This window comes from Chenopodium album, chromosome 5 (genome assembly GCF_948465745.1).
Source record: "Chenopodium album chromosome 5, dcCheAlbu1.1, whole genome shotgun sequence".
Classification (NCBI taxonomy): Eukaryota; Viridiplantae; Streptophyta; class Magnoliopsida; order Caryophyllales; family Amaranthaceae; genus Chenopodium; species Chenopodium album.
In genome coordinates, this window is record NC_137838.1 from 45,454,133 (window position 1) to 45,481,570 (window position 27,438).

The following is a 27,438-nucleotide window of genomic DNA, read 5'->3' on the forward strand; positions in this document are numbered from 1 at the left end:
TTTGCTTGAGTAGGAGTTCAATAGAGCATTGCATTAGCAAAAACTCTAAACTCATTCAATACTCGGGTTTTGGTCGAACCTCGCTAACCTCGAGGTAACGGACCTAAAAGTCGGTAGTTGTTTTTGCGGGTGGATCTCCGTCAGAGGCTCTCGTGTTTTCGGGGCATAGCTTTTCCTGTAAGAGCCCAATTTGTGGGGCGAAGCACGCGACAAAGGTATATTTCCTATTTTGCCTTTTTTTGTGTTTATGTTATGCATTAGTGATATTATTTATTGCGAGCATGATCCTTGGCTCGAGTTTTTTCCGTGGTGAGTGGGACTCACCAAACCCCAACATTCCATATGCTAGCAAAAATAGGAGTCAAACTTCCTTGATTCTTGATTAAAATCGAAGCACCAAAGTATATCAAGTCATGTACCTAGAAAAAGGCACACAAACATTTCCATGATAGAAAATCAGTTCTAAAAAGAAAACAAAATGAAAGAAATAAAACACGGGTTACTTTCGGAGAAAGGATTGCTTAAGGTCCAAGCTTGATCGCTCTAGAAAATAATAATTCAACGCACGCAAGAGCTTATCAAATGCACTACTAATCATTTCGTAAGAGATAAGGTAGATAAATGACGGGATAAAAACGTGCAACAAGATTGTTGCACGCAAGTGAAGAGGGAGGTGCCAAAAGAAAGAAAAAGAGGGATCAAAAGGAAAAATAAGAAAATAAGAAGAAGAAGAAGGGTGAATAAAAGAATGGAAAGAAAAAGAAAAAAAGCAAATCCTCCTCACTAAAATATTTTTGGGTGGCAACATCACCCTTTTCCTCAACAATAGATGAATGAGGGACATTAAGATCATCATAGACAAGGGGGTCCCCAATAGGCTTATTGAGATAGGAAGGGAGAGAAATAGGGCAATAGGAAATGTGGTCAAACTTTTGAGAAAAAGGGGTATGAGAAATAGGCAAAGGGTTAGCTACTCCCTCAACACAAGGTCTCCCATTGCCAATGAGGGCATGAAAATCAATCATAGAGTCCTCAAATGAAGATCTCTCACAATCTACATCTCCCTCAACCTCAAAAACTCCAAAGGAATCAACCTTACCCTCCTTTACACCACAATAAACAACCCTTCCTTCAACCAACTCAAAAACTAAGTCCTCAAAACCGTGAATGAATGGATGCAAATTCATCTCAAAATCATCTCTCTCCCATGAAGTATCCTCAATGAACTTACTTAAAAGGCTATAGATATTCCTTTTAAACTCAATAAACACATTTTAGACATAACCTCAAACAAGTACAAATACTCATGGATAGAAGAGTCACATTCATACACTTGAGACTCATCACAATCAACAAAGGAAGAATGTCTAGAATCAAAATATCATCAAAATCATCATCACTCTCGACTCCCTTTCCTTCACTCCTATGCTCAACAATAGGATCCTCACACACTCTTGGTTGCTTTAAATTATCATCATCACCCTCAACACACACATTGGATAAGGATTTTTCACGAACAAGCATCGAGGATGAAAATTGGCTTTCCAACTCTCCTCTTCTTTTCGATATTTCATTCATAATACCCTCATTCTCTTTAATCAACTCCATTCGGACCCTTGAAATATCCAACATTTGTCTCTCAAAGGGTCTTAGGTTGGGATTCATCTCTAACTCCCTTAAAGATACATCAATTTGGTTAAAAGGGAATAGAGGCTCATCACAAGAACTTGGAGAATGAAAAGATGAAGAGGTTTGAGGATCATCATCATTGCAAACATGAGCATTTTCATTATATAGGGTATTGGGAGCATTTTCAAATATATGAGATTTGTTAGCTTAAGCATGCACCTCATTATCATGAACAAAAGAGGAAATAGAATTGGAAGCATTTTTTCTAGGTTCACCAACGGGATCATGTGACACATCATGGGAAATCATGCTAGCATTAGAAGAATTAACACATTGCACTTCAAAAATTGAAGCACGATTACCCCAATTATAGACTTCCCAAGCAAACCAAACATAAAAATCCCAAGCATCTTCGATAGAAAATGCTCTAAATATACCATTATGCATTCCTTCAACTATATCCCTAGTTTGTTCATTCAAACAAAAATAACAAATCTCACAAGTCTCCCAAAGACTACAACGATTATAGTCAAGAAATTAAGCACAACTAATCAATCATTCAAGTTTCACCCAATTCCTAGCAAACAACTTTCCTTCTACCGTGCTATCATCTAAATTATGGACCTACAATTCGGGAATATATATTTAGAATAAAATTGTTGTATAAAATGAAAATTAGAAGAAGAAAAAAACTTATTGTAATAGCATATAACCTAGTTTTGCAACCAATCAGCAAATTCATTACTTATCCACTGATTTTCAATAGACTCATTAGATTGACTTCCTCCAATGCCATTCTCATGCCGTTTTTGATTAAAAACTCACTATCAAGATGGAAAATTTTATGTTAATAACAAGTAAATATTAGAAGGTTTAAAGAAACACATAATGCTACATTGCTACTTACTCTAGAACCGGTGTCAGTTCATCAAAGTGTAGTAAAATATAGCGATGTGCTTGCTTTAAACTTCTATTGTCTACACGGACATTTTCTTTCTTTCCAATAACACGACCACCAGAGTTATATAGATAGTTGTCAGTGTTTGATACACCGTCTTCATTCCTTCTAGGTCTATTGAATATAGTTTCAACACTTTCTAAATATCTCGAACAAAATGCAATTGTCTCCCACAAAAGGTAACCTTCCGCTATAAAACCTTCCGATTGCGCTTTATTGCTTACATGAGATTTTAAAAAGGCCAAGTACCTTGAATTATAATAACGATTATGTATGTGAATGTGAAAAAATAAGGAAAATTATCATTTAAAAGAAATAAACAAATAAATAGATAAATAGATAATAATAAAAAAAAAAAAATCACCTTTCAATGGGATACATCCATCTGTAATGAACCGGTCCGCCAAGTCTGACCTCATCCACTAAATGAATACGTAGATGAACCATGATCGTAAAAAATGTTGGTAAAAATTCTATCTATATCTTACAAAGTGTCAACACGAGATTTGATTAAATGGTATCTAATTCTCCGGTATCTATAGCAGTTGAACATATCTTTTTAAAAAAGTCGCACAACTCGTCAAGAAAGTCAATAACTTTTGTGGCACTCGACGCCCTTAAGAAACAGGAAAGATATCTTGTATGAGAATATGATGGTCGTGACTTTTCATATTAATAAGTTTTTGATGCTTTAGATGCACACATTTTTGCAAATTAGATCCGTATCCATCAGGAAATTTCATCTTTTTTAAGACTTTCAAAAATCTTTCTTTCTCCTTATTATACATGGTGTATGAGGTCAGCGGGATGTAACCTTGAGGGCATATCCAAAGATGAGGCTTCATATTAAATTCCTTTAGGGCTTTTCTGCCACTTTCATCATCTCTACTACTATCCATATCTAAAAGAGTTCCTAATAAAATATCGCACACATTCTTTTCAATGTGCATAACATCTAAACTATGTCTAAGAGGATTATGCTCCCAGTACTCTAATTCAAAAAATGTACTTTTCTTTTTCCAAAGAACATCATCACCATCTAAATCGCAATCATCATCAAGTTCATTGGCAATTTTCTCCCTCTTTTCATAGGAACTTTTTTAGCCTTCCCATACACATACTTTACCCCTTCTTGTTGCTTCAAGACTTCGGTTCCACTAGTACAAATCGGAGCAAGACCATATTCTTCTTTCCCATCAAAAAATTTAGCTTGTGAACGATATGGGTGATCAATTGGCAACCATTTTCGATACCCAGGGTACACAATTTTTCCACCAAATCTATCTTAATTTGTAGAATGAGTGCAAGAAGGACAAGCTTTGTAGCCTTTTGTACTCCAACCCGACAGCATAGCATATGCAGGAAAGTCATTAATAGTAGAGTGCAAGGTTGCTCGCATTTTGAAGTTGCTTCCACTATAAGAATCAAAAGCATCAACACCTTCCCACAACAATTTCAATTCATGGATTAGTGGTTGCAAGTACACATTAATATCCATACCGGGACCAAATTTACCGGGAATAATTATAGAAAGATTAAATGATGATGACTTCATGCACAGCCATGGTGGTAATTTATAAGGAATGTGGACCACCGGCCATGTACTATAATTTGTATTCATTAGACGATATGGATTAAAACCGTCACTAGCTAGGCCCAGTCTAACACTGCGAGGATCGGCAGCAAACTCTGTATATTGTTCATCAAATTTTTTCCAAGCCTCGCCATCTGTAGGGTGTCGTAGAATCTTATCATCCTTACAATTAAAGTATCATCTCATCTCCTCTGTATGCAAAAAGGCTAGTTTAGAAAAGAGAGAGAGAGGATCAAGAATTTCTTGATGAGAGTTGATGAGAGGACAGAATTCCTAAGAATTGATGATTGAAAACGGAGGTTTTAGGAGGCTATTTAAAGAGAAAATCAGCCGGATATGATAGAATAGAATCAGAGTTTCGAAGAGAATAAAATACGACCGTTGTCGCCAACAACGCGTCTGTCGCCAAACGCTGGAGCTGTCGCCAGACGCTGCACTCTGTCGCCAGGCGACAGGGCTGTCGTACGGCGCTGGAAATAATTTTCCACGCGTTTTCTAATTTTGATAAAATTTAACCGTACAAGAGGGCAAAATCGTATTTTCCTTAAAAACACTTCTTTTATTCTAATTAAAACTCTTAAAAGTCAACTAAAAGTCAATTTATCAATGCTAATTAAATTAGGATTCAAAAGAACTTTCTAGAAGAATCTAGAAGACTATAATCAATTCTAATCGCATTAGGAATGATAAATCAATATTTGGCCCTCCTCTATATCATTTGGCCGCACATAAAGATCAAACCGGGTCCAGTTTAGTAATTTGGCCATAACTTCCTCATTATTCATCGAAATTGGGCTTATAATATATCGTTGGAAAGCTCTTTCAGAACCTGACCCAACTACACCATTATTGGACCCTTTCTATGGACCAAACCAAACTGGATTGTCTGTTTTCTTAAAATAGGTTTTCAAAAACAGAGAGAGAGAAATGAATTAAAAAACTAGCCGCAACACTAGATTTTCCACACTTTCACTTCATTCGATTATGATTCGACGTGAAAGGTACTCATCACCGAGTTTGGTTTTGTGGAGACACAAATTGGTGTCTACACCTGTTCTTTGAGGAGTTATTCTTCCAATAATATCTATTCCCCATGTTGAGAATGGCTATGGTGATGTATAGGTGTAGAGGCGAGACGGAGGAACATGTTTTAAGTTAGCATATATTTGGAATTTAGGGCATCTTTTGACATATTGATGACAATCCCTATTCATGGTAGTCCAATAATACCCTTTGCGCATTATCTTTTGGACTAGCATTTTGCCATTTACGTGTGTTCTACATACTCCTTCGTGGATTATTCTCATAGCCCATTGGGCTTCCATTTTGCCTACACATAGAAGAGCGCGACCTTTAGGTACCCTTTTGTGTAACTCGTCGTTAATGACCACATATTGGAAGCCTAAAGACTAAAGGCTCGTTTTGCTCTTTTGTCAACAAGGGGTGGATATTCTCCCTTTGTGACATAGTTAAGGATGTCTGTATACCAAGGTTCTTCCTCTTCTTCTTCATCCTGGGTGACTTCATCATCCTCTATTGCTTGGATATAAGCTGGTTTATGCCTCTTTTATATCGTTAAAGGCATTTGCTCAATTTCCGTAGGAATCCTTACCATTGAGGCTAGTCTTGCCAAGGCATCATCAAATTGATTTTCCTCTCTAGGTAGATACGTGTATTCTACCTTTTCCAATTGATTTGTGAGAGTTTCCAAGTAGGTTTGGTAAGGGTCCAAGCTTTCACTCCTTACTTTCCATCTCTTAGAAATTTGATTGATGATCAACGAAGAATTCCCAAAAATTCAAAGTTTCTTTACTCCCAACGCCAATGTTGTTTCGAGGCCTACCACGCATGCTTCGTATTCTACAGCATTGTTGGTAACGTCAAAATCTAGCTTTTTGGAGATTGAAATATGTTCTTCTTTAGGTGATACCAATAGTACTCCTACACCTCATCCCTTTTGGTTTGAGGCTCCGTCGAAGTAGAGAGTCCAAGTATCATCTTCTATGACCATCAAGTCTTCGTCTGAAAAATCATTCTCGTGTATAAGCGTGGACTCTTCTATTGGGAAATCTGCTAAAAAATCTAAAACCACTAATCCTTTAATAGCCTTTTGGGGCATGAATTTTACATCAAATTGGGCTAAGTTGACTATCCATCTTGATATTCGCCCATTTAGTGTAGATTTCTCGAAAAGATTCTTGAGTAGATCCATTAGAGATACTACAAAGATTGTATGAACGAGCATGTAATGTCTTAACTTGGTTGTGGCCTATACTAATGCGAGGCACAATTTATCATGTGGTGTATAGCGTTTTTCATACTCGAGCATCTTTTTACTTAGATAGTGGATGGCGTTCTCCGTTCCTTCTACCTATTGTGCGAGCATAGCCCCCATTGTCTCTTTGGTGACTGTTAAGTACAACCTAAGAGGAATCCCTAGGAGTACTGGTGCTAATACAGGAGGATTAACAAGATAGGCTTTGATTTTCTTAAAGGCTTTTTGACACTCATTGTTTCATATTAGTGGCACATTCTTTTTAAGCTTCTTGAATATTAGTTCATATGTTATTGTCAATTTAGATATGAACCTACTTATGTATTACAACCGGCCAATGAATGCCCGAATTTGCTTTCAGTTTTGGGCGGTGGCATTGACATGATTACTTTGATCTTGGTTAGGTCTATCTCTATTCCTCTAGAGTTAATGACGTATCCCAAGAGTTTTGCTAAGGTGACTCCAAAAGCACACTTGGATGGGTTCAACTTCATGTTGTATTTTCTTAACCTTTCAAAGAATTTTCTTAGGGCTACCAAATGCCCTGGGCGATCCTTTGATTAACAATCATGTCGTCTTCATAGACTTCGACTTCCTTGTGCATCATATCATGGTGTAAAGCAGTTGCTGCTCGTTGGTACCACATTTTTCAACCCGAATGGCATTACCGTGTAACAGTAAGTGCCCTAAGGTGTTATAAATGTTTTCTTCTCCATGTCTTCTTTTGCCATGAGAATATGATTGTACCCTGTGTATCCATCCATAAATGAGAGAAGTGCTTGGTTTTCTATATTATCTACTAGAATATCGATGTGTGGTAAAGGGAAGTCATCCTTTGGACTTGCCTTATTTAGATCTCGATAGTTGACACACATTCGTACCCTTCCATCCTTCTGCGGAACTAGGACTACATTTGCAACCCATTCGGGGTATTTGGATACCCTGATAAAACTTGATGTTATCTGTTTTTGTACTTCTTCTTTTATTTTTAGGGCTACGTCGGGTTTCATTCGACGTAACTTTTGTTTTACAGGTTTAATTCCTTAAATTAGTGGAATTGTGTGTTGAGCTATTTCTCTATTAATTTCTAGCATATCTTCATATGGCCAAGCTAATACATCGATAAATTCTTTTGATAGATCAATAAAATCGGTTCTTTCATCTTTATTAAGTGTTAGTCCAATTTTAACTTCTCTTTTAATGGTTAGATCTTTTGAGATGTCAACCGTTTCAGTATTCTCAATTACCGGTGTTTTATTTTCAAGTGTTTCCATTGCTTTAATTATTTCTTTGTCACTTTCATCGTTAGTTAAGCAATTCTCGTCATCTTGAGTCAAAGAATGACACGAGGAGTAAGCAAAAAAGGACATATTATTGAATTCAGAAACCATTACATCAAATAAAGTTATGTCTGTTGGGACTTGATTATTAACTATTCTAGAAGAAGGTGTTAAAGAAGAACTAGGAGAAGGTGCTATAACTAAGGACTTAGAAGACTCGATAGGGGAAGACTCTGACTCAGACGATGCCTCGAACATTGGTCCTTGTCCTGTTATTATGGAGATCTTTCTTCCACTTGGAGTAGTCACCTTCACTGTCTTTCGCCATTCTTGAACTAGACCCTCTACTGGAGTGATAAGTTAGTTAGGATCAAAGTTATCACTCCGTTCGTCACTGCCCCAAACTCCATTAATAATAGCGCCTTTCTCTTGTGAAATTTGGACTATCTTTTTATCATAAATCCGTTTCTGAATTAAATCCTTAAATTTAAAACAGTGTTCTATTGTATGTCCTCCTCACTGATGATATGGATAGTAGAACATATCCGTCCTCTTTAGTGATTTAAATGGTCTTGGTTCGAGAGGTTTAATCTTATCACTCTCGGAAAGCATTTTGAACATATTCGTATAGGTGGTCCCAATTGGAGTGTAGGACTTATGGCTTCTTTTGGGTGTTTCGACTACTTGAAGAGAGAATGGTTTCTTCATAGTAGTCTTTATAGGTGTTACTTCTTTGTTGACATGTTTATTTTATTCTTGTTCTGTGCGTTCAAGAACTCTTCTACACATGCCTACGAGGAGCAACATATCTTCTTTAGTGGGCGGTTGTTGCATTGGGGACGGTTCACTCATGGCATCGAAGAATACTTATTCTTCTTCTTCAAGGGCATGAGTTTCTTCGATTGTACTGGCTTGATTAAAGATGATGGATCACCACAACTTTCCTCATCAGAGATAGCCAAGGAGTCAGAAATCTAAGTGGTGCACTGTTGATGCTTGGCTTCTTGCTTGCACGAGGCACTGGGAGTTTATTGTTGTCGATCAAGTCTTGGATAGTTTCCTTTAGCTTCCAGCAATTTCCAGTAAGATGGCCCCTACCTTGATGGTATTTGTAGTGTGCATTGGGGCTCCAATTAGCCGTTCTCTTTTCGACTGGTGGATCCCCAAATGATCCAATAGGAGTTATAAGACCTTTTGCATGAAGACGGTCAAATGCAGTGTCATAACTCATACCAATAGGAGTGAAATTTCTCCTAAATGGTTTCTTTTGTACTTCATTATTCATGGTGAGGACGTCATTCAGATTAAAGGTGCTAACATTTTTTGAGTGGGTGGTTTTGGAAGAAGAAGGATTGTCGTTCTTCTTTCCTTTCCATCCACTGTTGGAGTTAGTGTTAGCAGCTTTTTGCTTTGCAAGGTCGTCTTCAATATTAATCCTAATGTCATAGACGGCCTTAAAAGTATTCAAGTTGCTTAGATTTTTTAGATGTTTGGAATATTTCTCCTGGAGATTCTGTATGAACAATCTCACAGATTCCTTTTTAGTAGGTACCTCAATCATCTTGGCAGAGGTTTCCCTCCACTTATTAAAGAAAGAAGTAAAACCTTCATTCTCTTTTTTTTTAGGTATCTCAAGTTCCCTATGATCAGTTTCAACTTGAATATTACACTTGTACCTACCAATAAAAGCGTTTACAATGGCATCCTAAGTAGAGATTTTCTCTTTGTCAAGGGAAAAGAACCATCGTTGACAAACAGTTTTGAGTGATAAAGAAAACAGTGTATGAAAAATTTTCTTATCTATCCCCTTAATATTCATTATTTTCTCGGACGTTCTTAAGTGGAAGTAAGGATTATATGTTGCCTTGAACTTAGGAATGTCACTGGCGTTGAACTTCTACGGACGAAGTTACTTGTCCACTGAGACCCCTTGTGAGCTAATATCCTGAAATCTATAGTCATTGGATATTTTGCTCAAGCTTTCTTGCATGAGCTCCATTTTTTGTTGCCTCACAGGGTCATTGATTTGAAGAACTATATTCTTCATCAATTCAGTTAGGTTGGCCACACGTCCTTCTTGAGTTCATTAACTTCTTCTTGAGACGCCATGATCTTCATGGCTTTTCTTTTCCGACTAATGGGTTTGTCAAAAAGGAGTATTTGAACAAATGTATTGTCTTTGATTAACCGCCCTTCTTTTCTTGACCAAGTGCTGTAAATTAAACCATTTATTTGTTTTAATGACTTGACTCAAATTTGACTTTGACTTTATTGATTTTAAAAACAAAAAACAAAAAATAGGGTGTATTTTTTAGGATCAAGTAAGGGTTTAAACAAGTTTGGTTTAATTGGAGGATTAATATCCGACTTACCCCCCCTAAAGAAATGACGGAAAATACGCGCATACAAGACTCTCTAGACATGGTGAAAAGGTGACATATTATGTGTGTGCTTTAATGGTGAATGTGAGTGACATACTTTGACTCTTGTGTGAGACCATGAGACTATGTGCCTAGACTTAATTAAGGACTGAACATGAATATTGTCTTTAATAAACTGACTAAACCGTTTTAGCAAATTGATTAATCAGAATCGTCGTGAAGACTCGAGCAAAAATACAGGTTGTTGTCAGACGACAGAACTGTCGCCAGACGACAAGATCGTCGCCTGGCGCTAATCTCTAGCGCGTGGCGCCATAGTCCAAATCTCTGCGCCATTACTGGAACATTGATTTGGGAATGTTTCTAGTATTTTGCTATAAAGGGACAAGCCTAAAAGTCGTACTAAGTCAAGTTCAATCAATTTATTTAGACTTTTTTTTTTTTGAAGGGGATTTATTCAGACTATAATCATTCATTAATTAACTAATAAAATTAGCAAAGTCCTTTAGTCATTAATAGATTTATTTAACTCATTCATAAGTCAAACAAACGGTTAGGGGAAACTTATACTTCCTCCGTTCTTTTATTATTGCACCATAAGGGTTTGGCACAAATTTTTTGGTAGTGGAAAAAAGGATGAGAGACAAAGGTAAAAAATACCAAGTTGCCCATGTGATTGTATGCACAAAATAAAAGGGTTAAAAAGCAAGGGTATATTAGGTATTTATAGTGTGAACACATAAATTTCTTTTCCTAAAATGGATATGGTGCAATAAATGTGAAACTTCCTTAAAAGGTAAGTGGTGCGATATTAAAAAAACGGAGGAAGTATATAAAATATGCACAACAAATAATGCACAAGTAGTCATATAGCCACAATGTGATGCATTGAGTTTGCAACCTAACCATGGCTCTAGTTCTCTAATGTTCAGGATATAGGTTAGTAAAAAAGGGTCCATGGTTATGAGTCTAGATGCACCGCACGGAAGCCTTACCTTTGGAAGGGTTGGTGCGAGTGGATGGGACCCCGCGAGTTAAACTCGCTTCCATGGTTTGGTGAATTTAACAAACTCGGATGTACCCTTTGTTACCAGGAGCGTTCGATTGGGTAGATGGAGCGTGAATCCCTGGAGGGTTATGGCCATATGTAGAACACATATGGGTTTCAGAAAAAAAGGGAAAAACTCAGTTAGGGAGAAGTAAAACCGAGCAAACAGTACTAGAAACCGGTCAAAACAAGAAGGTAGCTTTCTGGCTCGTTATTGGAAGAATTCGGCACGAGAAAAATAGCGTCGTCGCCAAACGCTGGCACTGTCGCCAGTCGACAGCGCCATCGTTTGGCGCTGATGCTATTTTCTCAGTGCTAATTCCTACATGCCTCGGCAGCTTTCTATTCTTGAATTTTCCAGTTTTTTTTTTTGTAGCGTTATTTCGACTTTAGTTGTGAAAGATATTTCCATAATTTCCTACGTGTAAAAATCCTATGTTCTTGATGCATTACGGATGGTCTTTCCAATGCGAACCTTTTTATGCTTATGCTAATAATGTCAATCAAAATTACGCACATGAAATACTTAGAAATTTTCGAGTATCATCCACTCATTCTAAATTATTGCCAAAATAAATTTTAGGAATTAAAATAGAATTCCTCCCCAGCGGAGTCGCCAAAAAACTATAGGGAATATTTCAAGCATCCAACACTTGAGCCCCACTGTGATCATACACTTAAGCATGGTGGCGTCCAAAGGAAGGAAGCTAGAGTAAAAGAGTCGCCAACAAGTTTTAGGAACTTGTAAACCGTTCACAGGGTGAACGTTACACCCCTTAACTATCCAAGTGATCGTTAACTCCAATAGGTCTGGAGCCATGACTGGAAGTTCGGGGATGAAGGTACAAATCCAACCTAAAAGAGATTAAACTTGCCCTAAAAATAGGCCTCCACTTTATTCTTCTCTTATTCATGTGCGCTTTCTGACAAATATACAATAAATAGATTAACACTAAACCTACTTAATCTATGTTGGTTAAATATTAATAGACAAACAAAACTATTATTGGCAATCACTTGAATTATAATCATATTAGCCTAAACAAGATTACTACTTATCTTATTAAGCGTGATTACAAGTACAAATTCCCTTTAAACATGCATAAAAGGCGTGATCAAGAAATAACAATAATAAATTTCAAGCAACATAATAATAATCATCAAAATAAAGGCCCGTTCTCTTCACCTTAATTTTGCTGAACTGGAATTATTTTTACTGAACTGTCGGAAAAAATAGACATCATACACCTTTGAAAGGATGCCATTTGGACTTTGTATTACACCTTAATCTCTTCACCTTAAGCAGAAGGGAGCTAAATCAAGTTCATCTCTCGATCCTTCGTTGAGAAAGCTTAGATAATAGTTCTAGCAATGGCCATATACAAGAACTAAGCAATTAAACCACTTAAGCTCAACTAATTAACACCCAACAATTACCAAATTAACACATGCAACAAGTAATTAGTGACTACATTGAGGGTTTTACCCAAACCCTAGAAAATTAGACTACTCACAATCCATAGAGATTAAAGCAATTAAGAATTTCAAGTAACTCATGAACAAGAATTAACTAAAGATTAAGCTAAATAACAATCTAAGCATACAAGAATTAAGCAAGATAATTAAAAATCAAAGCAATTAAAATGGAAGAGAAGAGTGAGAAAATGTTACTAGAAGCTTCAACTTGAATATCAATGGTGGAACTTGTCTTCTACAATTATTGAGAATGAAATTTCCAAGCTAATAATTATAATCTAACTAATGATTTGAGAATATTTGTGTTTCTACAATTGCAAACTAAGAGGAAGCACTAAAAAATTGGATGCCGTACAAATGAGCTCAAAGGGTTATTTATAAAGACCCCCAAATAAAAAGGACGGAGAAAACAAGAGTCGGGCACGGCTACAGGTCAGCACAGACGTGCTGAGGTTCGCACGAGCGTGCACCTGGGAGGCAGAAGGTACTATTTTAGTCAGGGCATCCTGCACGGACATGCCAAATATAGCACGGACGTGCAGGCCTTGTTCAGTAGAACCAGTTTTGAAACTGATTTAGGCTGAGCAACCTGCACGGACGTGCAGGATCAGGCACAGACGTGCTAAATATCCTGCACGGACGTGCTGAGCTCTGCACGAACGTGCAGGCCTTGAAAGCAGTAGGCAGTAGCTTCTGGTCGTGCTGGAACACTTCTGCACGGACGTGCCATACTTTGCACGTCTGTGCAGACTCTCTAAGGCCTTTATCTTCACTTTTCTTCGGTTTTTCTCCATTGTTTCGGCTTCTAACCTCGGTTTATCATCCAAATGCCTCAATGGTCGTCTTTGAACCTAAAAACCCAACAAAAACACTAACAACCCGTGAAGCAAGGGATACACAAAAGTTGAACAAAAATAGAGTAAAAGTGAACCAAAATGCCAATATACCAAGTAAACAAGGTTCGAAATCACTCTAAAATCGTATCAAATAACAAGTTATCAAATCCCCCCAAGCTAAGCTTTTGCTAGTCCTCGAGCAAAACAAACATGTCAAATCAAGAAGGAAGATTACTTTCTAATGATCAAACCAAGAAAAGATACTTAAAGAGAAAACACAAACACAAATCCGCATGGCAAGAACCATAAACACTTTTAGCACAAGTGAAAAGCAATTTAAACCCCTAAGTCGCCTAAGAGGACGAGTTTTAGTCTCGTGAGGGTTACCCTTGAGCTTAACCCACAACTCACACAAACCATGCCAAAATTGTCATAACACATCATCATCATCAAGGTGATCAATACACACCAAAACCAATGTTTTTATTGCCCAAGTCAACTCATCGGGATATAAATCACAAGCAAGACAAGTGAGCGACTTTCAAGAATTACCGATCATACAAATGTGCACATGAGTTGGGGGTAGAGAGGAGAATTAAGCAAGGTTGCACTAGGATACTTCCTTATACCTTTTACTAGTTCATTAGAGCACGTCTAGATATTCCAAAGTTGCAACAAGCCCTCTTTCGGTTATAAAATCTCAAAATGCAAGTCCACCTCCCAAAATGCACTCCTAATCCCCTTTAACTACACTCTAACTCGGAAATTTACACAAGAAACATCAAAATAGACAATGTGTGGGAGGCATCCACAATTTGACCTCTAGAGAAGAAAAAGTGAAAACTTTGAGAAATTTGGAGGAGTTTTTTATCTCCTTTTCTTTTTCTATTTTTTTTTCTTTTCTTTTCTTTTCTCTTTTTTTTTAACATTCATTGCCCTCGCCTCTTTTAACTGTGAGCGGCTCTTTCTTTTATTCGATACATGTGGCTTATTATGCCACTTATTACACAAGATACAAATAGTTACAATTCCCTAATAGAGTTTCATTTTGGGGGAGGAGGGGAGGAACATCAAGGGCACAAGGGACCGCAATTCGATTCAAACATATCCTACTTTGGGCAAATTTGACAATATCCTATACTAGACTTGCAATTGAGCATTCATCGGTTTTCATTTCATATACTCTAATGCAATCAAGATTAATAAGCCTCTAAATGACCCCAACTCTTGCACACACCCTTCTAAAAGAACTTTTATTCATCACTCAAGAGTCAAGCAAGAAAATCATATAAGCATCGTCATTTGAGTCTCATCCAAGGGCCATTTTTCATTTTTTTTTCTTTTTTTTTACTAGAGGTTACTAGAAAGCAAGAATAGATAAAAAGTTAAGAAAACTAAGCTAATCATAAAAAAAATTTGAAGCACAACTATACATCTAAATAAATAAAGAGAGAAGAGAAGAGAAGTATTCACATATTAAGAGATTTGGATTTAGGGTGTTGGATTTCAAAGGGAGCAAATTTGGATGTTTAGGGGTTTGGATGCTAGGGGAAGGAACAAACAACATGCAAAGTTTATACCAACAAGGACATACAAGAACCAACATATAAACCAAAGAGAAAGACTCCCCCCAAGCTATCATAAACATTGTCCCCAATGTTAAAACAATTAAAGCACAAGAAGGGGAAGAAAGAGAACTAACTCATTGGCTCAGGCCTCCTTGGGAGCTTGAGCCCCCGGGGTACCAATGTCGGTAGACGTTCCGGAATTCACCCAATTCCGATCGAAGATCCTCAAAGCTTGTCCTCATATTATCGTAGGAGGACCTCATGTCTTCGTGAGACTTTCTCATAGTCTCAAACTCGGTGGACATGCGGTTGAACCCGGCATTCATCATCTGCATTATTTGCTGAAAGGAAAGGGGTGGGTTGCCCTCACCCATGCCTTGACCTTGGTACCCTTCTTGGTACCCTTGTTGGTACTCATATTGTTATTGTTGTTGGAAATGTTGTTGTTGCGGTTGTTGTTGTTGTGGTTGTTCTTGCTCTTGCTCTTCTTCATCATCACCGGGAATCCAAGGGTGGTCCCTCTCGAAGACCCAGTTGCTCTCGTCGTAGATGAAGGTCCGCTCCGGATCGGGGAGGTAGGCATAGGGGTGGCCACTCACGTGCCACAAGTAAGGATGCGGCCCTTCCACGTCCGCAACCCATCTCATGGTCCTAAGCGATTGCATGTTTAGCTGCGTCGGCCCTGGGCAAACCTGCTCATCTGCAAAATCAAGGTTAAGAGCAGAAGCAATAATAGTGATCATGCCACCTATGGTGATGTTGTCGGTCCCAGTGGCAATATCCTCTAGGTGATCGACAAACCATGCCCCTACATCTAGGGTCGTACTGCCCTCGCTCAAGTGCCATAGGAAATGAAGCTCCGTAGTGGACACTACACCCGAACTATCACCTCTAGCGAACATCGTGTTCGCTATGGTGCGCTGTGACATCCTAAAGGCGGGGTGGATTATGGTCGTAGCTTTATCAGTCCTAGGGTTATAGTCGAAAAGGCCGGTGATCTTCCTCCAAAACTCACCCGCACAATAGTTACGGGGGAGCCTATCCTTTGGTCCTATGGTGCCGTTAATTGGCCACCCAAAAGCTTGGTTAACCCTCTTTATGTTCAAGTTGTGTTGGGTGTTCATGAGTTGGAAGGTAAGGCGGCAGGGGGATCTATTGTTGTCTCGTTGCACTTGAAGGGTGGAGAGGAATTCAAGTGTCAACCTTTTGTAGGTCGGAGCGCTTAAATCTAGCCAATTTCCTAAGCCACAACCCTCGAAAAGCATCCTAACATCGTCCCCTACCCCTAAAGCCTCGGCAACACTCTCGTCATAGAAATTTGTAGGTCAAACTCTCCTCCTACTTATTCTTATATAGTTATTCAAAAATGTTGGGTCATTAAACACGATTCCCATAGTGTCCACTTGTGGTGGATCAACGGGAGGAGGAGGAGAGGGGTTGCGGTACCTAGCATCCGTGTTTCTAGGTCGATTTCTTCTAGACATGGTCGGTCTTAATGCAATGTAATCAAACAAACCAAGACAAAATAATCACCTCGCAACCACACAAAGAGACTAAGTCCGCAAGTCAACCAACCAAAGCTCAAACAAGGCCAATGAACACAACACAATCAAGTCAAGTTCTAAGTCTCCCACCTAAAACAAGCAAATCACTAAGCAACAAAGACCACTTCAATAATGCATCTACAACAATTCTACATCGATTTCATGCAATATTATTAAACAAACCAACACAACAATCCACCTAAACAAGCATGTTCTTCCTTCATGAAAATCAATTTTTCAACCTCACTTACAAAAAATCCAATTCTCAAAACACACCAAAATTCATTCAAACTCAATAATGCTTTTCAATTATCAACTATCAATCACTCACAACCAATTCAAACAAACTTTCTCAAGCAATTTCATGCAAAAATTCAAGAAATTAAACATGAAATTAGTGAAAGGGAGGAACGATTATACCGAGCTTATCGTGGGTGTAAAACCCGCAAATGAACCTTTCTAACCTTCCTTTTGCTTACTTGAACTTACTCCTTCAACCAATTATCTTGAACTTTAACTCCAAAGAAAACCCCCAAATTGATTTTTCAAGGTTAGGGTTTGAGTATTTTGGGTGATTTTTGGGTTTGAATGTGAGAAAGGGAGTAGTAGATTGTGAAAATGTTGAAATGGAGTGAAGATTTTGGAGAAAATAAAATTTTTGAATTTGGGTGAGGATTTGGGTGAGAATGGAGAATTGAGTGGGTTTTGAAGGAGGAAGTAAGAGTTTTAGAGAGAGGAGGAGTGAGAATCGTGAGATAGAGAGTGTGAAGGAGTGAATTTTTTTTTTTTTTTACGTTATAACCGTGCTGCTGCCAGCCATTTTCGGGGCGGCACGGACGTGCAACATTTGGCACGGACGTGCAGCCTCAGACAGAAATGTGGGTAGGGTACTGACTTATTTGGCACAAACGTGCAATATGCGGCACAGACGTGCTAAGTTGCACGGACGTGCGTAATTTAGCATGGACGTGCAGCCTCAGATAGAAACTTAAATAACCCACTGACTTGTTTAGCACGGACGTGCAGGACTTAGCACGGACGTGCTTAGCCACCTTGCACAGACGTGCTTAATTTGGCACGTCCGTGCCAATCTGGAGAAATTTATTTCAAAATTCCTGATTGCTTCTGACTGCCTCTGCACGGACATGCTGGACTCTGCACGTCTGTGCTGACCTGCTGTTGCACGATCCTTTCCCCTTTTTTTTTTGAGAATAATAGTAATAGTAAGGCATAATAATAATAAAATTATTATCATTACCATTATTATTATTATTATCTACTACTTCACTTCCACAAAAGCCTTTCCTTACTTTTCTTTTCATCAACACCTACAAAAGACATTGAGAGAAAAGTTAGTAATAGTAAGAGTGATGGAAATTAAATAATAGTTTGCGAGAGAGAGAGAGTTGAGAAACTCGGGTTGCCTCCCGGAAGCGCTCTTTTAACGTCACTAGCTTGACGACATTGCGAGATCAATGAGAGTAGGGAACATCAAACTCATCAAGGTGAACAACCTTGGCTTCCTCATGCGCAAAACCGTCAAAGTATGCCTTAAGCCTTTGGCCATTCACTTTGAACGGTTCACCATTGTCATTTGAGATTTCTATCGCTCCATATGGAAACACCTTCTTAACGGTGAAAGGTCCACTCCATCTTGACTTAAGCTTACCCAGAAACAACTTCAACCGGGAATTGAAAAGTAGGACCTTATCACCTTCCTTAAACTCCCTTTTGCTAATATGCTTGTCATGCCAAGCCTTGGTCTTTTCTTTGTAAATCCTTGCACTCTAATATGCATCCGTTCTTAATTCTTCCAAGGCGTGGAGGTCAAGCAACCTCTTCTCACCGGCGCTTTGAAGGTCGAAAATTCAATGTTTTGATAGCCCAATGAGCCCGATGCTCAATTTCTACCGGCAAGTGGCATGACTTCCCATAAACAAGCTTGTATGGTGTGGTGCCAATAGGAGTTTTGAACGCGGTGCGATAGGCCCATAGAGCATCATCAAGCTTTGTAGAGCAATCTTTTCTAAACCTATCCACCGTTTTCTCAAGGATCATTTTTACCTCCCGGTTTGAAATTTCAGCTTGACCACTTGTTTGGGGGTGGTAAGCTAATGACACCTTGTGGCTCACACCATATTTCTCAAGGAGAGCTTGAAATGATCGCTTTGCAAAGTGTAAACCTCCATCACTAATCACAGCCCGGGGCACTCCAAACCTTGGGAAAATTACTCTTTTGAAGAGCTTGACCACAACCTTAGCATCATTAGTAGGAGATGCAACCGCCGCTTCCACCCACTTTGATACTTAATCGACGGCCACTAGAATGAACTTGTTCCCAAAAGAGCTCGGGAAAGGCCCCATAAAATCGATGCCCCATACATCAAAAATTTCAAGTTCAAGGATGTTGTTCAAAGGCATTTCATTTCTTTTTGAAATATTACCGGTTCTTTGACACCGGTCACAAGCTTTCACCACACCCCACACATCCTTGAACATTGTTGGCCAAAAGAAACCGCATTGCAATATTTTCGCCAAGGTCTTGTTGGCACTCATATGTCCTCCACAAGGTGAGGAGTGACACATTGTGATAACATCTTCAATTTAATTATCAGGGACACACCTTCTAAAAAGGCCATCAACACCTTGTTTGAAGAGCAAGGGGTCGTCCCAAAAGTATTGGCGAATATCATGAAGAAACTTCCTTTTTTGTTGATGGGAGAGGTCGGGAGGAAGAATAGAGCAAGACAAGTAGTTTGCAATGTCCGCAAACCATGGTGCTGGTGCTTGGAGAATAGCAAATAGTTGATCATCCGGGAATGAATCGTCGATTGGCAAGTTATCAAGATCACCTACAAGGATAGGCAACCGTGAAAGATGATCGGCCACCACATTTTCGGCACCCTTCTTGTCCCTAATCTCAATGTCATAGTCTTGTAAGAGCAAGACCCACCGTATCAATCTTGGCTTTGGTTCCTTCTTGGACAAGAGGTACTTCAAGGCCGCATGGTCGGTGAAGACTATGACTTTAGATCCCAACAAGTATGACCTAAACTTCTCAATTGCATGAACAATGGCTAGAAACTCCTTTTCCGTGGTTGTGTAATTCCTTTGTGCATCATCCAAAGTTTTGCTAGTGTAGTAGATAGCATGGAGCTTCTTATCCTTCCTTTGTCCAAGAACGGACCCAATGGCAAAATCCGAAGCATCACACATAAGCTCAAAAGGAAGCTCCCAATTAGGGGGTTGAATGATAGGAGCCGAAATCAATGCCTCCTTCAACCTATCAAATGCTAGCAAACAATCATTAGTAAACACAAAAGGGGCATCCTTTACCAACAATTGAGTGAGCAGCTTTGCGATTTTTTAAAAATCCTATATGAACCGGCGGTAAAAACCCGCGTGTCCAAGAAAGCTCCTTATCCCCTTCACATTTGTAGGGGGTGGGAGGCGCTCAATGACCTCAATTTTGGCGCGATCTACTTCAATGCCCCTACTAGAAATTACATGACCAAGAACAATTCCTTCTTCTACCATGAAATGACATTTTTCCCAATTCAAAACCAAGTTCACCTCTTGACATCTTTTCAATACTTTAATCAAATTTGAAAGGCAAATGTCAAAAGATGAACCAAAAACAGAAAAGTCATCCATGAATACTTCAATTGATGATTCAAGCATGTCGGAAAAAATAGACATCATACACCTTTGAAATGTGGAAGGTGCATTACAAAGTCCAAATGGCATCCTTCGATAAGCAAAGGTGCCAAAAGGGCATGTGAATGTAGTCTTCTCTTGATCCTCGGGTTGGATTGGGATTTGGAAGAATCCCGAGTATCCATCCAAGAAACAATAGTGACTATGTGATGCTAGTCTTTCCAATATTTGATCGATGAAGGGGAGTGGGAAGTGGTCTTTCCGGGTGAACTTATTCAATTTTCGATAATCAATACACATCCTCCACCCGGTGACCGACCTCGTAGAAATGGTCTCACCCTTATCATTCTTGATGATGGTCATGCCTCCTTTTTTAGGCACAACTTGAACCGGGCAAACCCACTTACTATCGGAGATAGGGTAGATTATGCCCGCTTCAAGAAGTTTTAAAACTTCTTTTTTCACAACTTCCTTCATGTTTGGATTGAGCCTTCTTTGGTGCTCAATCGAGGAAGCATGATCATCATCAAGTAAAATCTTATGCATGCATATAGTAGGACTTATCCCCTTAATGTCATCAATTTTGTACCCAATGACACCTCTATACTCCCTTAAAACAACTAGGAGTTTCCCAAGAGAGGTATCATCAAGTTTAGCATTGACAATAACGGGATAACTCTCACTATCATCAAGAAAAGCATATTTAAGTAAAGGAGGAAGGGGTTTAAGTTCAACCTTGTGAGGAGGCGTAGTCCTCTCCTCTTTTACCTCCACATTAAGCACTTCCACTTTCTTTTCATTGTGGACTAAAGGTTGGTTGAGCAAAAGATTATACCCCCTCGTTTCTTCACCTTCCTCAACTAAGCCTCCCATTAAGATAGCTTGTAAAGGATCTCCTTCAAACAAATTTTCTTGGAACTTCTCTAAGTCCCTTTCCAACGTATCAACTCTATGAACTTCATCATACAATGGATTTTTCAATGTTTGTGGGAATGAAAATGATATTTTCTCATCTCCCACATTCAAGGTCAATCTTCCTTGCTTCATATCAATCACAATACCCGCGGTGTTCAAAAACGGTCTTCCCAGGATTAGGGGCACCGTAGTATCTTCTTCCATTTCCATTACAACAAAATCACATGGCACAAATACTCTTCCAACTTGAACCGGCACATCTTCAAGAATTCCCAAAGGTAGCCTAACCGTGCGGTCGGCCAATTGTAAGGACATTCTTGTTGGCTTCAAGTCTCCCACTTTCAAACTCTTAGCAATAGAATAGGGCATCAAACTCACACTTGCCCCAATATCACATAAAGCATCCATAGCCTCCAAGTCTCCAATCTTCACCGGTATTGCATAGCTACCGGGTTCACCAAGCTTTTGAGGAAGCTTGTTTTGAATGATTGCACTCACCTCCTTAGGAAGGGAGATGGTTGCACTCACCTCCTTAGGAAGGGAGATGGTTGCACTCTCTTCAAGCCTACTCTTGTTGGATAAAATATCCTTCAAAAATTTTGCATATGTAGGCATTTGTGACATAGCATGAAGAAAGGGGATATTCACTTGAAGTCCTCTCATGACTTCAAGAAAGTTTGAAAACTTTTCATTCAATTTCTTTTCAACAATCCTATGAGGGAATGGAATGGGAGGCTTGTATATTTTCATGGGGGGCTTATCTACCTTTTCCTCATCTCCCTCATTCTTAATTTGTGGCTCCTTTCTCTCAACATCAACTATTTCATTTTCAAACTCACCCTCATTTCTCACCACAACTCCCTCATCTCTCTTTTGTGGCTCCTCTTCACTCATAACCGGCCCTTCATAACCTCTCCCCGATCTCAAAGTAATGGCCTTAGCTTGCTCCTTTGGGTTCACAACCGTTGAGCTTGGGAAGTGACCACTAGGATTGGAGGATGAACTTCCAACTTGTTGCGCAATTTGAGCCAATTGATTCTCAATTATCTTGTTGTGTGCTTGAAGTTGTTGGATGTTCGCTTGCATATCCTCATTGCTTCTTCCTTGTTGTGTAATGAAGGTCTCAAGTGCGGCTTCAAGGCTATATTTTTGAGGAGGTGGAGGAGCGGGTTGGTTATATTGTTGCCTTTGTTGGTTTTGGTCCCTTTGGTTAGGGTGACGGTAAGGAGCTTGTTTGTTTTGTGGATGAGATTGGTTGTATTGGTTTTGAGGGGGGGCCTTGATTTTGTTGTTTCCAACCCGTGTTTTGTTGGGGTTTCCAACCTTGATTGTAGGGTTGAGAGTATTGATCGTTTCTTTGCCCAATAGCCGCAGCTTGTTCTTGGTTAGTTGAGTTGCAATAGGAGGACAAGTGATCATTTCCTCCACAAGTTTCACAAGACATGACTTGTTGCGAAGAAGAGCTTGGAGATGTAAGCGTGGCTTGATCTAGCTTGTGAGCTAGCATGTCAAACTTTGATGCAATAAGGTCTATCGCACTAAGGTCGTGGATTCCGCCCTTCTTTGCGTAAGGTTGCCGCCTATCACCTCCGTATGCATAGTGCTTTGCCACTTCTTTGATCATCTTGTATGCATCATCCACCGATAGCTTTTTAAGGCTACCACCGGCCCCGTTATCAAGGTTGGCCCTTGAAGTAGGAATAAGACCATCATAAAAGCTTTGAACAATGATCCATGATGTGAAACCATGGTGTGGGCATTTTCTAGTGTAGTCCTTGAAACGCTCCCAAGCTTCACTTAAGGTTTCATCAATCTCTTGGTTGAAATTGGTGATTTTCCTTCTTAGTTCGGCGGTCTTTTCGGGTGGACAATACTTTCCAAGGAAAGCTCTAGTGACTTCATCCCATGTGGTCAATGATCCCTCTTCTACCGTTCTCAGCCAATGCTTTGCTTTGTCACGGAGGGAGAATTGAAACATATGCATACGGATGAACTCTTCCGTAATGGTGTTTTGCTTGATGGTTGTGCACAATTCGAGAAAGTTGTCCAAATGAGCAAAAGGACACTCATGAGAACTCCCACCAAATTGATCACTTTGTATCATACGGATGAGTTGAGGTGAAAGCTCAAAATTATTTGCATTCGTAGTAGGGAGACGTATGCTACTCCGAAGTGTGAAGGCATTGGGGTGGTCATAATCTCGTAACAATGGTGGAGGAGGATTGTTATCACCCATGTTATCTTCTTCGTTCGTTGCAAAGACTTCCTCCCGATCGGAATCCGAATATACAATAGAGAACTCGGGTGTGCCTTGCAAAAGCCTCCTCACGTTTCTCAAAGTCCTATTTAACTCTGGATCAACGGGAATAAGCGGTGATTGCTCACTCTTCCGTGTCATGCAAGGTCAAACAAAGCTAAGAAAAACGTTAGCAATGACTATCACAAGTTGAAAACACAAATATACAAAAATAAATAAGAAAAATTATGATACAAATATACACACTTAGACTCATTCAACAATAATACATTCAATGTGACTTTGCCTCCCCGGCAACGGCGCCAAAATTTGATAGGCCGTCGTCGAGCCTACCAAAGATAAAGTCCTATCTTGGTCTCACTAGCTAATAGCAAGGGTAAGAAAGGGTCGAACCCAAGAGAGGCGTTGAATCAACCACCGAAATACTACCGCATAAATAAGCTAAATGAAGTCGAAATTGGTTTGGTTTTATGTAACAAGTACAAGTTCAAGTCAACTAAAGCTAGGGGGAGATTAACAATATTTAGAGAGTTCTAGGGCTTGGGATATACCACTCAATTTCGTCACTAATCACAATTAGCAAGTAGCAAACAATGGTAATTTGAGGGGATAATATAGGGGAAGTCATCTAAAGCACCCAACTACTCTCTCAAGCTAGAGGGATTACTCGAATTATGAATACAACCTACTCTCGTGGTTACAAAGCATAAAACAAGTATTAAAGCATAATCACGATGACAAAAACATTCCCTTGACTGGAAATTCCTATTCTCATGGCATTTCGAGTCAATTAAGCATAAAGGAGCTAACTCAAGTTCATCTCTCGATCCTTCGTTGAGAAAGCTTAGATAATAGTTCTAGCAATGGCCATATACAAGAACTAAGCAATTAAACCACTTAAGCTCAACTAATTAACACCCAAAAATTACCAAATTAACACATGCAACAAGTAATTAGTGACTACATTGAGGGTTTTACCCAAACCCTAGAAAATTAGACTACTCACAATCCATAGAGATTAAAGCAATTAAGGATTTCAAGTAACTCATGAACAAGAATTAACTAAAGATTAAGCTAAATAACAATCTAAGCATACAAGAATTAAGCAAGATAATTAACAATCAAAGAAAATAAAATGGAAGAGAAGAGTGAGAAAATGTTATTAGAAGCTTCAACTTGAATATTAATGGTGGAACTTGTCTTCTACAATGATTGAGAATGAAATTTCCAAGCTAATAATTATAATCTAACTAATGATTTGAGAATATTTGTGTTTCTACAATTGCAAACTAAGAGGAAGCACTAAAAACTTGGATGTCGTACAAATGAGCTCAAAGGGTTATTTATAAAGACCCCCAAATAAAAAGGACGGAGAAAACAAGAGTCGGGCACGGCTACAGGTCAGCACGGACGTGCTGAGGTTGGCACGGGCGTGCACCTGGGAGGCAGAAGGTACTGTTTTAGTCAGGTCATCCTGCACGGATGTGCCAAATATAGCACGGACGTGCAGGCCTTGTTCAGTAGAATTAGTTTTGAAACTGATTTGGGCTGAGCAACCTGCACGGACGTGCAGGATCAGGCACAGACGTGCTAAATATCCTGTACGGGCGTGCTGAGCTCTGCACGGACGTGCAGGCCTTGAAAGCAGTAGGCAGTAGCTTCTGGTCGTGCTGGAACACTTCTGCACGGACGTGCCATACTTTGCACGTTCGTGCAGACTCTCTAAGGCCTTTATCTTCACTTTTCTTCGGTTTTGCTCCATTGTTTCGTCTTCTAACCTCGGTTTATCATCCAAATGCCTCAAATGATCGTCTTTGAACCTAAAAACCCAACAAAAACTCTAAAAACCCGTGAAGCAAGGGATACACAAAAGTTGAACAAAAATAGAGTAAAAGTGAACCAAAATGCCAATATACCAAGTAAACAAGGTTCGAAATCACTCTAAAATCGTATCAAATAACAAATTATCAAAAGGAAACTTTGACCTTGACTAGGTGTGTCTAGGACTAATGAGTGAGGAATTTTGAGAGAGAGAAGGTTTAGAAAAAGAATATAGAGAGAAAGCATATAGCTTTTAGAGAGAAAAAGATAGAGAGATTATGGTTGTGAATGATGATTGTGAATGAAACGACCCCTATTTATAAGAAAAATAGCACGGGATCAAAGAAAATCATATTCGTAAAAAAAATACCTCATGTCGCCAACGACAGGAATCAGCGCCAGACGACAAGCTCGTCGCCAGGCGACAGCTGTTAGCGCCAGGCGACGACACTGTCGTCTCGCACTAATTCAGAAGTACAACGCGCTTTCGTACGCGGAATCATCTTTTAAACGGGTTAACAAGTAATTCCACGTCTAAGAAGTTTTAAAATCAGATTTGTGATAAGTAATATATTTTATTTAAAATAAAACATCTTTTAAAAATATAATTATCAACCCTAATCTTTTTAGAATTAAAAAGAAATTTCTAGAAGATTAAAATAAATCCTAATTACTTTAGGAATAATTAATAGGCCCTCCTCTAGATCATTGGGCCACATTCAAAATCATTGAGCCTAATTTAATTTAATCCATAACTTCCTCATTATTGATCGGAATTGGGCTTATAATATATCGTTGGAAATCTCTTTTCAAGCCCAATCCAACTACACTATTATTGGACCCTTATCATGAACCAAACTAAATTGGACTGGCTATTTTTTATAAATAGAGTAAGAAAATAAATATTTTTGAAAACAGAAAGAGAAATATTTTAATAAAAACATCCTCATCACTAGACTTTTCGCACTTTCACCTCGTTCGATAATCAAACGACGTGAAAGGTATTCATCACTGGATTTAGTTTTGGGGAGACACATTTGGGTGTCTACAAGTACACAATACATCTTGAATCAATTTAAAATTCGACTTCACATTTGCCCACACACATCGACATGAGTCGACCACATCACTAACACCACAAATATCAATAGCTTATATTCATATTTATATACTTTCCACAAAAACATTTATACAGAACTTTAAAAATATAAAGTGAGTTCAATGTATTCAAATATAAACTAACCCACATATAAGTGACATAAATCCATTGTTGGACTAAGAGGAAAAAATAAAATACTACCACGAACAGGACTAATACAGCAACCACTACTACGACTCAATTGTTTACCACAGTACCTGAATTTCGTATCCAATATTCGAGAGCTAAAAACATTGACCGACCACTACTAGCTGCGAGATTGTCGACAAAGCAAATCGGGACCACATAGAACGAATCTCCGAGAAAGTATTTAATGAAAGACCCAAACATTACAGATCAGTAAAAAGGGGAGAGATAAGATTGTAACCAGGAGGGAAATTTGATTTATCTAACGATAAGTAACTATGGTTTACTCCCGCTAACGCCTTCATGCCAACCCCTGCTGTAGATATGTACTTTTAGCCTCCTGTCCCGACAAGAAGTGCAATGACGATAAATAAAGCCATCTTCGTGTTGGATCAAAGTGAAGAATACTTATGGATAACTGGTTAAGCCACAAAACACAAAAGACTAGCCCAAATTAAAGAAAAGCCAAAACAAAGGTCCAATTAACTAAACCCGATCATAATTAGGCTTGAGCCCATGCTTAAACCCTAATAATGACGGATTTAGGAGCGCCTAGGTTAAAACTTAGTGCTGCCGCAGAAAAAGCCGCGCGCAACTATTTCAGTTGCGCGCGATACCCAGCGCAACTTCCAGAGTTGCACTGCGGAAGATTTGTAATTATTCGAAAATTATACAGAAAATATAAAATCGAATCTTACCATAAAGTCGCGGGCAAGAACAATAGTTGCGCTGCACATAGCAGCGCAACTCTATAACTTGCGCTGGGTTGTCGCGCGCAACTTCATCTGTTGCACGTGACACCTGCTGCGGCAGAAAGCTCGAAACCCTAAACCTAATAATCCTTCTCTATATATACGAGCTTAAACCGAGGCTTTAAGAGAGAGAAATTAACCTAAAACTCTGGCGAAATTACT

General features: G+C 39.0%; 1 non-coding gene across 1 annotated transcript; it reads left to right on the forward strand.

Moving 5' to 3' along the window:
• The first annotated feature begins 22,903 nt into the window (after nucleotides 1-22,903).
• On the forward strand, nucleotides 22,904-23,010 carry LOC145633273 (small nucleolar RNA R71). Its single transcript, XR_014112608.1, has one exon. It is a non-coding gene; the product is annotated as a small nucleolar RNA R71 (small nucleolar RNA).
• Nucleotides 23,011-27,438: the final 4,428 nt, after the last annotated feature.